The sequence below is a fragment of the Bos grunniens genome, chromosome 20 (genome assembly GCF_055505025.1).
Source record: "Bos grunniens cultivar Pamir isolate PY7600 chromosome 20, Bosgru_T2T1.0, whole genome shotgun sequence".
In the NCBI taxonomy this organism is placed as follows: Eukaryota; Metazoa; Chordata; class Mammalia; order Artiodactyla; family Bovidae; genus Bos; species Bos grunniens.
In genome coordinates, this window is record NC_141184.1 from 64,522,073 (window position 1) to 64,537,508 (window position 15,436).

Sequence of the window (15,436 nt, forward strand, 5' to 3'; positions counted from 1 at the left end):
GAGTTAGAGACCAGACTATCATGTACTCCTAGGTCAGTGGGTCCAGGGTTCAGGCTCATGCCTATTTCTAGTTACATGTAGCCCTTTGTGCAAGGGGGCTGATGGTTGCAGGTGTGGAATATCTGGGTCAGAAATACAGGTCCTCTGTAGATTTCCCACTCCTTGTGGATCAAATGGAGGGGGAAGAAAAGGAAGAACAACCCGCAGGATATGTGCAAAACCTTGGGTAACAAAACAAGGCAGAAGGAAAGTTACCCTGGGGTAGAGGCAGAAATTTACCAATGGGAATTGAACTTGAAGTGAAGGCTGAATGTGATGAGAAGCAGTTAGAGCAGAGGGGCAGAGAATGGTTAGAGCTTTGGAAACTGAGAGCAGAATTTGGGGTTTGAGGGCTTGCAGACAACAGTTTCAAACAGGGAAGTGAGAAGTAATTGCCAAAGAAAAAAGATGATGAATAGAGACACTAAGAAAAAAAAAAATCAACAAAGGTCAGTATGCATGGCTCAGGCAGGTAAGATCAAGAAAATGATCCTCAATGAGCAGGTATGTATAGGTTCTGTGACATTGTTTTAAAACTGAATCAGTAAAATTCATCTTGCCTAGTTGTAAGACTATTTGAATTATGTGAGCTCTAACTTTAGACCTGAATTTAGGTTTCTGTATAGATACAACAGGATCTTAAGTTTGAAAGAAAACAGGATTATTAATGGAGATCAAGAATAGTTTTGGACATCAAATGGTTTTTACAAGAGGACATTTTGATTGGTTATGTATAAATGAATCAGAAACACATGATAAAATTTGTCTTGAAGCATATAGATGTTTTCAAAGAATTAAGACTGGAAAGTGCTGACACAATGCATTTGGTGATCTGACGAATAGAAGACATGGAAAACAGGGTTTGAGACATTCTGCTCAACCCAAACCACTAACAGGATCTTATAATCCTCCTTTGTCATTTGGAGAGTAAGATTCCTGTTCTCTCTCAGTGACTGTATTTTGTTAACTTCACTGAATGACTCACTCTAACAGCCTGAAAAGTTTTTAAAACTTCCTTATACTTCTGAAAATACTATGAATATTTCTTAATCTGAGACTAGATCAGGGACATTGCCTTACTCTGAGCCTACTTTAATACCTAGCAGAATTTGTAGCTTTCCTTGCATCTCTTAGAAATGCCCGTGTTCCATTCTTCTGTGATATATTGATTATATGAGTGGCTTTGGTCATGCCTCTGGTGGCAGAGGCAGCGTTCTGCCTCCTGTTGTCTTTCTAGGGAGGGATGCTAAAGCATGAACAGTGTTGGCTCTGTCTCCACTGTGAAATCCCTGGTTCTGGTGATCTGGGCAGAATTATGGACATATGAGGGAGCCTGAGGTAGAGCTAGTGGTAAAGAATCCACCCACCAATATAGGAGACACCTGAGATGTGAGTTCGATCCCTGGGTTGGGAAGATCCCCTGGAGAAGGAAATGGCAACCAGCTCCAGTATTCTGGAGAATTTCATGGACAGAGGAGCCTGGTGGGCTACAGTCCACAGGGTCATAGAGAGTTGGACATGACTGAGCACACACACACCCATGCATATATGAACACTAAGTTTTCTTCTGCCTCCATGCACTTGGGCTGGAATGCTAGCCCTCTTCACCCCAGTTGCCTAAACTTGCACCATCCAATAGAAATACAGTGTGAGTCATACGTGTGAGTCCCAGATGTGACTTTAATTTCCTAATAGCAGCTAATTAATTTTAATATATTCTGCTTAATCCAATATATCTAAAATATTACCATCTCAACATCTGATCAATGTTAAACATTTATGCATAAAATGCTTTACATTTTTAAATTTATACTAAGTCTTTGAAGTCCTATGTATAAATTTTCCACTTAGAGCCTACATTTCAAGTGGTCACTGGGCTCTTGTAGCTACTGGCTGTTACCATCTTAGCACATTTCTGGGACTACATTTTAATACTGGTCTTGAAACTGTATCACTGATAGTAAGAGAAGAAATAAGACATTGAATTAAAAGAATGAAGAAGCTAAGAAAAAGGAATTTTGTTCCTTTAAGAAACATTTCTCAGACTGCAACCAACAAACTTCCTGTGTCAAAAATCACCTGAGATACATTTTGTTTTTAATAACAATGTAGAGTCCTGGGTGTGACCCTAAAACTACCTAATCAAAACCTCTAAGTAGGCACCCTGAAGCTGCATTTGTAAAGACCTCAGTCTCTTTCTCTTGTGTACTTAATCCTCTGGTGCCCAGAAGATGTCACATCCATGGGCCATTCTCTCCACAGAGCAGCTCTATTTGCTTTGTCCCTAAAAAGTGTTTTTAAATTTCCACCATAAAATCAAGAACACATACATGCACACACAAATTTTTAATTCTTTTCAAAACTCAGAGAATCTACAAACTGGGGCCTCCTTTGCCACCTGGGAATAACTAGCTGGAGGTGACCAGTCGGCATTCCTAGAGGCAAGAGCTGGCTCGTTTGTGACTGCCCCCAATGTGGCCCATTTCATTCCTGAGTTACATGCTAGTCCCCAAAGACTTTTCATATTTAGTTTTATAGTAACTTTATATTTATAGAAAAAGTGCAATGCTATTTGTGGTCAGAGATTTCTCCTACCCTCTTCACTCAGCTCCCTCGGTGTTAACATCTTCCATAACAATGGCATGTTTGTTGAAACTAAGACCTTAACGTTGGTGTAAGATTATTAACTAGACTGCAGGCTTGATTCAGAGTTCACCATTTCTTCCACTCCTGCCTTTTCTGTCCCAGGATCCAGTCAGAGATTCCTCATTGCATTGAGCCACATAAGCCTTCTGTGTTGACCCTCCCGTGGAGAGTGCAGTGGTCCTCAGCTGTCTGCTGCATGCCTCCTCTCTCCTGGACCTTATCCGGGTCCTCTCAGGCCCACCAGGGCTAGGCGACTTGTCCCAAACGGTGGGCAACCCCAGACACACTTTATTGCCCCCAGCTGCACTGGCTGTACCTAACAGCCGCGGCTGTAAAACGGAAGACAATCTCCTCACATTCAGTGTGGGGAAAACTCGTGCCGGCGGTCCTGCAGGCACGCCCGCGCTCACAAATGGCACGGCCAGGAGCGCCATCTTCTAGCAGGTTGGGTGGCAGTGTGATATACCTGGGAAGATGCTCATGCGTCTGTTGGGTTCAGGTGGGACCAGAAGCTGGTGGATTGGTGGCCACACAACTTTGTATGCAGGCCCTTTCCCCAAAGAGCTCTGGAACCCAGTGTCTTTTCGGTGTGTGGAAATGCTTAAGTACATCCCTTAACCTGAGTCTCCCATCCTGAGCAATGAAATTGAGACACACAGAGCTTTCACTCTCCTTTTCTGGCTCAGCTGAACCTGTAAATACTCTTTCAGTCCAGTAGGACTAAACCTCTTGAGAAGGTGCTTTTTGTTTCTTGGCCAACCTTTCCTGGAGCAAAATTCCAATTTTGCGATGCCTGAAACCACTAGCTAGCATATATGCTGATTTGTCTTAAATGCAAGAGCAAATCCAATTAACAAATCCCCAAGGAACGGGCTGGAGCCGAGCCATTCTCCCAGGTGGAACCAGCTTTCCGTTAGCCCTGCCTCTTGTACTCTTCAACCCTGTCCTCTACATGTAATCCTTATACGTATAATCCATGGCCTGCCTGGGGGAATTTGGAGTCTCATACATCCATCTTCACGAGATCTGGGGGCCAATGGCTAACATGTTCAAAACCTTTTTTTTCCTTATCTTTATCATTTCCAGGGCTGTATCCCGCTAATTCTGACACCTGAAATAGTTCAATAAACAACTGAAAGCAAAGGCTTTTTGCACACAGTGAAATTTTGGAAAGGAAGCCAGTTAAGATCACATAAAAGCCAAGATCCAAACAAACTGAAATAACTCAAGGCTATCAATGGTTTGGTTTGGGCTGCTGGGTTGTTGCCATAAAATGTCTTCTATCTTAAGCAGCTGTTCATGCAACCCTGGAGTCACTCAGTTTCCTGAATGACTGTCTGGCAGTTTAACCACTGGGTATTATTGTATCTTAAAGGTGATAAGACCTCCCAAGAATGCATGCACTGTTTATAGACAACATTCTGACTTTTAAAAGTATCAGTTCACTTCCAGTTTACCTGTTGGTACTCGTTCATCTTCAAAAGGTCAGCTCTGCCTTGCACACAACAAGAGAAAGACCTTAGAAAATAATAGCTCAGATTTGCAAGAGTCTCAGGTTTTCAAAATATTTTCAAACCTATGATTTCACTCTATTCTCTCATTGGCCTTGATTGGGGGTGAATAACATGTAGAATGAGTATTATCATAATCTGTCAGAGGAGAAGCTTCATTCCGAAAAGGTGTTAAGTAACTTTCCTAAAGTTATAAACCTTCCTAGCAACCGTGGGTCTCGAAAGAGAACAGCTAGGTTTGTCTCAAGACGTCTGAGCCCTATTCTTCTGTCATGGTGCCCCATGGGCCCCTTGGGCCCTTGTGATTTCTCCCTTCTTCCCAGCAAGATGCCTCACTTGGGACACTTAAAGGTGTTACCTATTCTAGAGCTGTTTGTATTTTAATGGAATTCAGAGCTTTAAAGTGAAGCTACAGCAGTAGACTTTCACAATGAACTGTGGAAAATTCTGAAAGAGATGGGAATACCAGACCACCTTACCTGCCTCCAGAGAGATCTGTATGCAGGTCAAGAAGCAACAGTTAGAACCAGACATGAAACAACAGACTGGCTCCAGATTAGGAAAGGAGTATGACAAGGCTGAATACTGTCACCCTGCTTATTTAATTTATATGCAGAGTACATCATGCGAAATGCAAGGCTGGATGAAGCACAGGCTAGAATCAAGATTGCCGCGAGAAATACCAATAACCTTAGATATGCAGATGACACCACCCTTATGGCAGAAAGTGAAGAGGAACTAAACAGCCTCTTGATGAAAGTGAAAGAGGAGAGTGAAAAAGCTGGCTTAAAACTCAACATTCAAAAAGCTTAAGATCATGGCATCTGGTCTCATCACTTCATGGCAAATAGATGGGGAAACAATGGAAACAGTGACAGACTTTATTTTCTTGGGCTCCAAAATCACTGCAGATGGTGACTGCAGCCATGAAATTAAAAGACGCTTGCTGCTTGGAAGAAAAGCTATGACAAACCTGGGCAGCATATTAAAAATCAGAGACATTACTTTGCCGATAAAGGTTCATATAGTTAAAGCTATGGTTTTCCCAGTAGTCATGTATGGATGTGAGAGTTGGACCATAAAGAAAGCTTAAGACCAAAGAATTGATGCGTTTGAACTGTGGTGTTGGAGAAGACTCTTGAGAGTTCCTTGGACTACAAGGAGATCAAAGCAGTCCATCCTAAAGGAAATCAGTCCTGAATATTCCTTGGGAGGACTGATGCGAAAGCTGAAGCTCCAATACTTTGGCCACCTGACGCAAAGAAATGACTCATTGAAAGAGACCCTGATGCTGGGGAGGATTGAAGGCAGGAGGAGAAGGGGGTGACAGAGAATGAGATGGCTGGATGGCTTCATCGACTCAATGGACATGAGTTTGAGCAAGCTCCAGGAGATAGTGAAGGACAGGGAAGACTGGCGTGCTGCAGTTCAGGGGGTCACAAAGAGTCAGACATGACTGAGCAACTGAACAACAAATTTGTATTTAGAGTCTGGGTACAGTGGAAAGGGCCTCCATTCATTCAAGAACTCAAGATAATTCTGGCTAGATACAGACATGCTGGTTGTTAACCTTCCAGAACTGTATTTCAGCTCCAAAGTCAAGCTCAGTTTCCAAAGTCAGGGTCAGTAACAAGGCCTGATTAAAGAGCTTCTTAGATTTGTGAAATCAATTAGATTGAAGAAAACTAATTGTCTGAGGAGTTTGTCAATTCCAAGTCAGTCTTTGTTTTATTTTTACTAGCTGGACAAACTCATTATACCATTGCTAAATAATTAATTCTCTGCTAAAATGAAAAGTTAATGTTTCTACTGTAATTCCAAAAACAATGCTTCCAACCAAACAATCAAACAGTGTTGAAACTGGGAGTAAAAGAGAAAATTCCAGAACTGAAATACATTTTACTCTCACGTTAATTTCTTGTTAGAGGCGGTTCCCATTGTCTGCCTATCTCCCTCCCTCTAGGAGTTTTCCATGGGTCTCTGTTTTCCCAATACCTCTGAGTACCTGAGGTCCCACTGATGTCTCTTCCTCCCAGAAGTGTTTTGAAGACCTTGGGGGTGGGGGTGGGCCCTGCACCTCTCCTGCAGAAGCTAGTGGCCCTCATGTGGTTTGCATGTGTTCCTAATGGCATGCTCGAAGTGTGTCAGCCAGTACCATCTGGGGCACCCAGAGCAGTGTCTAAGAGCCTGTGACAACTCAATCCCAGGCCAGAGGACAGGGGAATATATTGGATGATTGCAATTCCCTTTCAGGCAGAGAGACTCTCTGGCATTAGAGTGTCCACATCTGCTAAACTCATTATAGCCCCTGTTCCGCATGAGTATTATAACAAGAAGAGCCATCAATCTGGCTAAATCACAGCTCCTCTCTGGCCACTCTGCTCCAGTCTGATCTGGTCTGTGCTGCCTAAGCACATGTTAGTGTGTGTCAGGCTCTAGTGGGGGCTCCTGGCCAGCCTTCCCCCTGCCTATGTCAGAGAAGTCAAATCTGACAGTCCCTGAAAAGTCAGAGGCCTCATATTGCTGGGAAAAGGACCTGTATTCTGAATTTAGCACATCTGGCCCCTAAAACATCATGTCTCTACCAGGGCATCTCAATCCTTAGAATGCATAAAAATTACCTGGAGAGTTTACTTAAACATCATTCTTGAGCCCCATTCCCCATGAATTCAGATTCAGTGGGTCTGGGGAGGCACCTGGGAATCTGGTGATCACACTTTGAGTAATATTGTTATATCTCCTTGTAACAAAAAGTGTGGCCCCCAATACCACCAGCATTGTTGTAACCTGGGAACCTATTAGAACTACAAGTACTAGTTACCACTCAAATCCACTGAATCTGAATTTATTTTTTAATAAGGACATTCTTTGCACCTTATAGTTTGACAGTCACTGGTCCATACCATTCATTTTGTGCTGAACACAGAGTGGCATATCATGGACTAGGAAAACCATTGGTTGAGATGCTCTAGGTCCTTGCCTTCAAAATGCAAGGACTTCTATTGTGTGCTGTGCTTAGTCACTCAGTTGTGTCCGAATCTTTGCGACCCTATGGACTATAGCCCACCAGGCTCTTCTATCCATGGGGATTCTCCAGGCAAGAATACTAGAGTGGGTTGCCATGCCCTTCTCCAGGAGATCTTCTCAACCCGGGAATTGAACCCCAGGTCTCCTGCATTGCAGGTAGATTCTTTACTGTCTGAGCCACCAGGGAAGGCCATTTATTAGGTTGATGCAAAAGTAATAGTGATTCCAGACCCTGAATTTTAAATCATTATCACTAGGTTTGAACACATCTTTATTAATCAAAACAGGAACCATTACAATCAACACATTTTTGCCAATGAGAAATAAGTTTATTTATTCCTGTAGCAAAAATAATCCATGCTTCAAGATTCAGTGACCTCTTGGAAAATATTTTATGTGTCCTACTGGTTGCAGAAGCATTTTCCCTGCAAAAAGTTGTTGAGATGCTTGAAGAAGTAGTAGTCAGTTGGCCTGAGATGAGGTGCATATAGCAAATGAGGCAAAACTTCGTAGCCCAATTCATTCAACTTTTGAAGTACTGGTTGTACGATGTGCAGCGGGGCATTGTCAAGAATTGGGCCCCTTCTGTTGACCAATGCTGGTGAAGGTGTTGCAGTTTTCAGTGCCTCCCATTGATGTGCTGAGCATACTTCTCAGATGTAATGGTTTCACTGGGATTCAGAAAGCTGTAGTGGATCAGACCGGCAGGAGACCACCAAACAGTGACCATGAGCCTTCTTTGGGTGCAAGCTCGGCTTTCGGAAGTACTTTGGAGTTTCTTCTTGGTCCAACCATTGAGCTTGTCATCACTGATTGTTGTATAAAATCCACTTTTCGTCACACATCATAAACCGATGGAGAAATGGTTCCTTGTTGTTGCACACGATAAGAGAAGATAACACTTAAAGATGATTTTTTTTGATTTGTGGTCAGCTCACAAGACACCCATTTATCGAGCTCTTTCACCTTTCCAGTTTGCTTCACGTGCCAAATGACTGTAGAATGGTGGATGTTGAGTTCTTGGGCGACTTCTCATGTAGTTGTAAGAGGATCAGGTGGTTGTTGTCAGCTTCTGATGGTGGCTACTCTGCACCTCATCTTCAAGGCTCTTGTCTCCTCTGCAAACTTCTGGAACCACCACTGCTCTGCATGTCCATTAGCAGCTCGTGTTGTCATTGTTCATGTTCCCCGTTGTCTCTGCTGCTCGATGATCCATTTTGAACTTGAATAAGAAAATTGCTCAAATTTGCTTCTTATCTAACATCAATTCCCTAGTCTAAAATACATATACAATAAACAGCAAGGCATAAGTCGTTAGCAGAAAGCAAAAAGCAAGAAAAATACTTTAAATTGATCTATATAACGTAGCCACGTTTATTTAAGAACATATTCCAATATCAAATGACAAAGTTCAACAATGCAAAATCATAATTACTTTTGTACCAACCTAATATATTGCTTTGGTTTATCAACTTTCTATGGATACCTGTGTCTTTCCCCTAAATTGTAATAACCTCAAAAGGCAGAGGTCATGTCTTAAAATCCTTGCACAAAATATCCTGCTTATAGCAGACATGTATCAAGCATTCATCAGTCAACTGGTTGATTGTGACAACATTGCATAGACATCGCATAAAAGGAAGGTATGGTATCTGTTTCATTCATAAAGAAAGCTGTATCACCAGCTGTCATCTGTGTTTAGTTTTTCATGTAAATTTACAAAACAGAAAGCTGAATAACAATGTCAGATTTAGTGTCTAAACTCTCACTGGCATAACCCCCATGTTCCAAGGTGGTGTTTATGGAGAAGGTAGCTACAGTAAATAAAGAGTTGGCTGGGAAGCCCTTGTTCCTCTCAACTCCATCCAGTGCTGTATTTGAAAAGTTTTACTTAAAGGAATGATGTAAACTCTAAATCAGGAGAACTTTAAACACAAACAAGCAAAACTCCAGTCAAACACAGTAACTGATTTTGTCATCAGTCATTCCAAATAGACTATTTTATCATTCTTTTGGCATTTTAATAAAGGGAAAAGGCCTCATCAAACCTTCATGCTTGAATGAGAAATATCTTTCAGTACTAGCTGGCTTGCTCTCACCTAAAGCTGGAGACTTGGCTCTTTCCTGCCCCTGGGGGCTGGGAGGAACAAAAACATAACCACAAGTGTTTCATCAGTGGCCTACCAGGATTCAGTGTGGCCCACAGCACAGTGTGGTCCATCAGCAGCATCCGCATCTCCTGGGAGCTCCTTGGAGAGGTAGAATTTAAGGTCCAAGCCCAGATCTACTGAATCAGAATCTGCATCCCAGAGATGTGTGTGAGCACTGAAAGACGAGAATAACTGGCATAGAGGGGCTCTATAAGGGCAAGATACAACATTAAAGTCAAGACTCAGTGACAGAAAGAAGGAGCCTGCTATTTGGCTGGTCAGGAGCAGAGCAGTCAAGCACAGGAAATAAAGTTTATTGGCCCAAGACCTGAACTGGGGAGAAGAGGAAGAAGGCCAGTGTGGTTGGAGCAAGCACAAGAGAGGCAGATGGTAAGAGAAGTAAAAATCAGAAATAGGAGACTGATCTATTATTCAAGAAGGAGTCTGTCCTTCCTTGAAGACACTGTTGGGAGATGGATTTTTTTCTGAGAGCAAAACACGGATAGATTTCAGGCAGGGAAGAGTCACGATCTGATTCAGATTTGGGATATGCTTTTGAGATAAAAATCCTCAGGCTTAGTTGATGAATTGGATGTGGGGTGGGACTTCAGCGAGTCGAGTATGATAAAACAGAACTTGAGAAGAATTCCTTGATTTTTGGAAGATTATGAAACAGTGGGTAACAATTAGTCAACTCCATTTCACCTGTCTTCACTAATCAAGGTCATTTTAAGACCTACCTGCCCTTAAGTGCATGTGGCCTAAACAAGAAGAGGTTTGCCCAAGTTGTTTTCCAGGAATTGGAGTCGGCTATGTCTAGCTGAAGCTGAGCTGGTTAAGACTGGATAGGACCACAACCCTCCAGCTGGGCACGTGTGAGTGTCTTTCTGTGACCTTTTGACATCATAGGGCTGAAACTCCACCCTCCAATTGCACTAAGCACCTCCATTTTAGAATGTGCTGATCCCTGGAGCTTAGTTACACCTGAGCAGAATGATGACTATTGCAGCTTTTCCCAATCCTTTCCCCATCCTCCCCATGCCTGAGACCACTCTACTTCTTTACTTACGATTCTACAAATACCCTTAGTCCTTGACTTTGCAGAGGTGGGTATGAGTTTTGTTCTGCTGTCTTTTCGGTTGCTGCCAAAGCTCAGTGTCTCAACAGTTTAGTTTGCTGTCCACCGGGCAAAACAATCCTGGTTACAGCACTACTTGTTAAGATGGGGATACTAGAGGAAGAGAGTGTGGAGTGGAGGCAAGGGAGGGGAATGGAAAGTTAAACTTCAGGTGCTATGAGACATCCACACTGGGGGGACTTGGCAGCTGGATAGCAAATCTGAAGATGAAGGCAGAGCAGACGCAGAGATATGAGCTTGGAGTCTCTAGACTCTCAGCTGCCGTGCTGTCCTCAGTTTTTAAGTTGCAGGCAAAGGGCCCTTCGGCAGACTGTCAACATCCTCGTTCCAGTAACGTTATGTCATTCTCAGTGTTATCCTCGGTATTCTGCGGGAATACAGAAGCTCCACCTTTCCACAGGGCCATGAAGCCAGCAGTTGCAGTGCTTGAGACTTACTCAGAAGTAAACAGAGATAGACTCTGAGCATGCAACATTTTGAAATCCTGTTTATCCTTAATTTATCTGTAGCTCCCCTAAGTGTGATTATTCACATTTCCAGACCAAAGCAAATTAGAGTTGTTTGTGACCGTGCTTATTGTTTGTCTCTCCTGCTGGCAGGGCTGCTCCATGGGGACCGAGTCTTGACCGCTGTGGGCATATAGGAACCATTCAAAAATAGGCCTCGTATAAGCGTGTGGTGTGGGGGAAGGTTCCTGGAGACAAGTACAGCAAGACAGTGACGAGTAAAGGTCTGCTATCTAGGGAATGGTTAGAAAAACTGTTAGAGCTCAATAAATCTAAGACCCCAAGACATTTACCTAGGAATTTTCCCCGTGCAGCTTATAATTCACCAGACTCTGACGTCATTGCTTCTCTGTCGGGCAGTAAAATTATCCACATTGACGGTGATGATGCTGAGTCATCAAGAAGAGGTTGAAATATGTTCAGTCACTAGATTTAAAATGGCAAGAAATATGACATCTTTAAAGTCTCTCTTTCAAAATAATGGTTGAGATGAATATTTTGGACCTGAAGTCTTAGGATAACCCAACAACACGTATAAATGGAAAACGTTATCACCCTCTGATACTATCTGTATAAAAGAGACAAACTGCCCTGTTCTTCATAAGCAATTACCTTCTGCAAACCGTAGTCAATTTATGTTTGTGATGAGTACATGGTTCTAATTACCTTGCAATGTCACTAAAGATGAACAAAACTCTTTTGGAAAAATTACAGACTCTTATTCTGTGCTAACGAGGGCATTCTCCTTCTGAACATGGTTACCACAACAAACAGAAGAAGGCTGGAGGTATCTGCCAGAGAGTAAGCAAAAGCAAAACCCCTCCTGAGGATCGCCAAGCAAAGGGATGGAAACCACGTGCGTGACTCCCCTGGAAAGCCTGGCTGAGGCAGCCAGGAGCACAAGCCGTGTTCATGAATCCCGGGCTGGGAGCAAAGCTGCATGTGCCTTGCACACGGTGGGCGCTCAAGGAGAGCACCCACAGGAGAGGACAGATACAGACACACTTCTTTCCTGCTTTGGAAGGGCGAGGATTAGAGCTAGGGTGCAGGCAGTTTCAGTCCTGGGAGCTTTTTCATTTGTAAGGGGTCAGAATAGGCGTGTTAAGATGGCCATCTCTGAAGAAACTACCTAGAACTTTGTCATCATGGAAATATTGAGCTTGGGATGATGGTCAATGCCAGGCTGTGTGTGCAAGTGCCATCACTTCAGTCAGGTCTGACTCTTTGTGACCCCTGTAGGGACTGTAGGCCTGCCAGGCTCCTTTGTCCATGGGATGTTCTGGGCTAGAATACTGGAGCACGTTGCCATTTCCCGCTCCGGGCGATCTTCCTGACCCAGGGATCAAACACATGTCTCCTGCATTGGCAGATGGATTCTTTACCACTAAGCCACCTGAATGAGTGAGTGAGTGAAAGTCGCTCCGTCGTGTCTGACTCTGTGCGACCCCATGGACTGTCCATGGAATTCCCCCAGCCAGGATACTGGAATGGGTAGCCTTTCCCTTCTCCAGGGGATCTTCCCGAGCCAGGAGTCGAACCAGGGTCCTCCCGCATTGCAGGCGGATTATTTACCAACTGAGCTATCAGGGAAGCCCCCTAATGCCAGGTTGAAAAGCCAAAGTGAAAGTCACTCAGTCGTGTCTAACTCTTTGGGACCCCATTGACAATAGAGTCCATGGAATTCTCCAGGCCAGAATACTAGAGTGGGTAGCTGTTTCCTTCTCCAGGGGATCTTCCCAACCCAGGGATCAAACCCAGGTCTCCCACATTGCAGGCAGATTCTTTTTTAATTAATTTATTTTTTAACTGAAGGGTAATTGCTTTACAGAATTTTGTTGTTTTCTGTCAAAGCTCAACTTGAGTCAGCCAAAGGTATACATATATCCCCTCCTTCTTGAACCTCCCTCCCCATCCCACTGGAGAAGGCGATGGCACCCCACTCCAGTACTCTTGCCTGGAAAATCCCATGGATGGAGGAGCCTGGTGGGCTGCAGTCCATGGGGTTGCTAAGAGTCAGACACAACTGAGAGACTTCACTTTCACTTTTCACTTTCGTGCAGTAGAGAAGGAAATGGCAACCCACTCCAGTGTTCTTGCCTGGGGAATCCCAGGGACGGGGGAACCTGGTGGGCTGCTGTCTCTGGGGTCGCACAGAGTCGTACACGACTGAAGCGACTTAGCAGCAGCAGCAGCCCCATCCCACCCCTTTAGGTTGATACAGAGCCCCTGTTTGAGTTTCCTGAGACATGCAGCAAATTCCTGTTATCTAGCTATTTTATATATGGTAGTATAAGTTTCCATGTTACTTTCTCCATACATCTCACCCCTCCTCCCCTCTCTCCATGTCCTAAGTCTATTCTTTATGTCTGCTTCTCCATTCAGTTGGGTCACTCAGTCGTGTCTGACTCTTTGCAACCCCACGGACTGCAGCACACCAGGCTTACCTGTCCATCACCAACTCCTGGAGCTTGCTCAAACTCATGTCCATTGGGTCGGTTATGCAGGCAGATTCTTTACCAGCTAATGCCAGGTTAGCACAGATGAAAGAAAGCTCCTCTTGAAAGATGCTTACTAAGTTCTCCTCAGTAGCATTAGTCACAACACACACACACACACACACACACACACACACACACACACACACACACACACACACACACACACACACACTCCTGAGGGCTGAGACTGTGTTCTACTGCAGGAAATTTAGGCTTCATTTGGGGGCTGTAGGTGAGATATGGGTTTGAGAAGCAGTTGTTTATTTCTGTCTCACCTTTTGACAATATTTGTTAGCAATTTGAAAGTTCGAATGTTTGAGGTCTAGGCCCATTGGACAGCACAGGGATGTGTGTTTTCCAACATCCCTGCCAGGCTGGCATTAGGTATAAGCGTGCATGTAATATGCAGTTCAGAATGACTACACCTCTAGCCACAGTGACTCACTGAAATCAAAAATTGAATCTTCTGAAGAACTACATCTAGGGGGAAAAGATCTGTCAACTCCCAATAAAAGAGGCCCACTGGAGCATGAGCTATAATCATAATAAAAGCTAATGATAATCCCCAGTAAAACTTTATAGAGAACTTCTGTGTTAGCACAACGTTAAAGCATCTTAACGGAACATCTCGTCTAAACTCCACGGCCCCTCGCAGAAGGTACGATTAGCTCTGCACTGGCAGCTGGGGAGATAGGGAAGCCAGAGAGAAGGCTCCAGCAGTAGTTCAGGTGAGAGAGAAGGGTAAGAGTGGGCGGTGAGGCTTGGAGAGGAGGAGACTTTCCTGAGGTCTCGGGACAGCAGCTGGTTGGGGCAGCAAGCACTCCCATGGCCTCCCTGTTGGGGGCCCAGGCTGGGCTCTTGGTGGGCTCCAGGATTGTATACTGAATGCGTCAGGCCCCCAAGCAGACCCCTAAGCTCACTGGAGCTAAATAAAGTGAAATATGGAAGACAGGCAATTAATAGGGCAAAGAGAGCCTTTTCAATTCTTCTCATAACAGCTGGGCCAAAATGTCAAGTTTTATACATATCAGAATATGGTGCTTTAGTATTAAAATACCTCCAGATACACAGACATGTCTTTATGGTTACTTGGGGAAAAGAAGTTTGATAAGAGAGAGCTACCACGCCCAGGAGTTAAAAAAAAAAAAAAGTCTGAAACTCTAAACTTTTGTGAAGCTGGCTAAGAGCCAAATGTCAGCATTTTTCACCTCTTTTCCCATATGGCAGGAGGCATTTCACACTGCTTTCCATAATTTCAATAAATCTGGTAAGTGATATGAGTACTCTGCATGCCAAGAGACATTTAATATGTGTATCAAAATAGATGTCTAGGTTGGCTTATGACAAGAACCAGATTTCAGCAGCTGAAGTGAACAAATGTGGCCTGGCTCTGGCTCAGGGAATGGGTACACAAGATTCAGGATCACTTTCTGCTTATTTTCTTTTTCCTTCAGTTTTTAGTTATGTTTCTTTTAGGTTTACTTATTCTCTAAAAAACCTCTGACCATCTTGATAATTTCTTCTTATTAGCATTTCCTTCATTACCTAGAGCCTTACTGGGCACTGTTGCCAGCTGATGATAATAAGAGCAGGAAGACCCAGGAATTCATTCCTCCATCCAGTCAATATTTAGTGAGCTCCAGCCCTGTGCCAGAAATTGTTTTAGGTACTGGGGACAGTGTAGTGAGCAAAAGAAAGCTCCCTGCTCACACAGAAAGGCTGATAAGAAACAAGTGGACAAGCTCATGCAATATGTCAAGTGATGATGAATAAAGAAAACAGAGGATGGATAGGGAGTGACTGGATGTGTCAAAGTCCTCCGTGACAAAAACACCATTTTAGCAGAGACTATGGAAAAAAAAAAAAAAAAAAAAGGAGCCCTGCTAGTGAGCGAGCATAGCAAGTGCAAAGGCCCTGGGAC

At 43.7% G+C, this 15,436-nt stretch overlaps 1 long non-coding RNA gene across 1 annotated transcript; it reads right to left on the reverse strand.

The window, feature by feature from the left end:
- Positions 1-7,485: 7,485 nt before the first annotated feature.
- On the reverse strand, positions 7,486-10,238 carry LOC147350537 (uncharacterized). Its single transcript, XR_015148555.1, has 3 exons — positions 10,114-10,238; positions 9,408-9,548; positions 7,486-8,499 (listed from the first exon to the last, which is right to left on the reverse strand). It is a non-coding gene; the product is annotated as an uncharacterized LOC147350537 (long non-coding RNA).
- Positions 10,239-15,436: the final 5,198 nt, after the last annotated feature.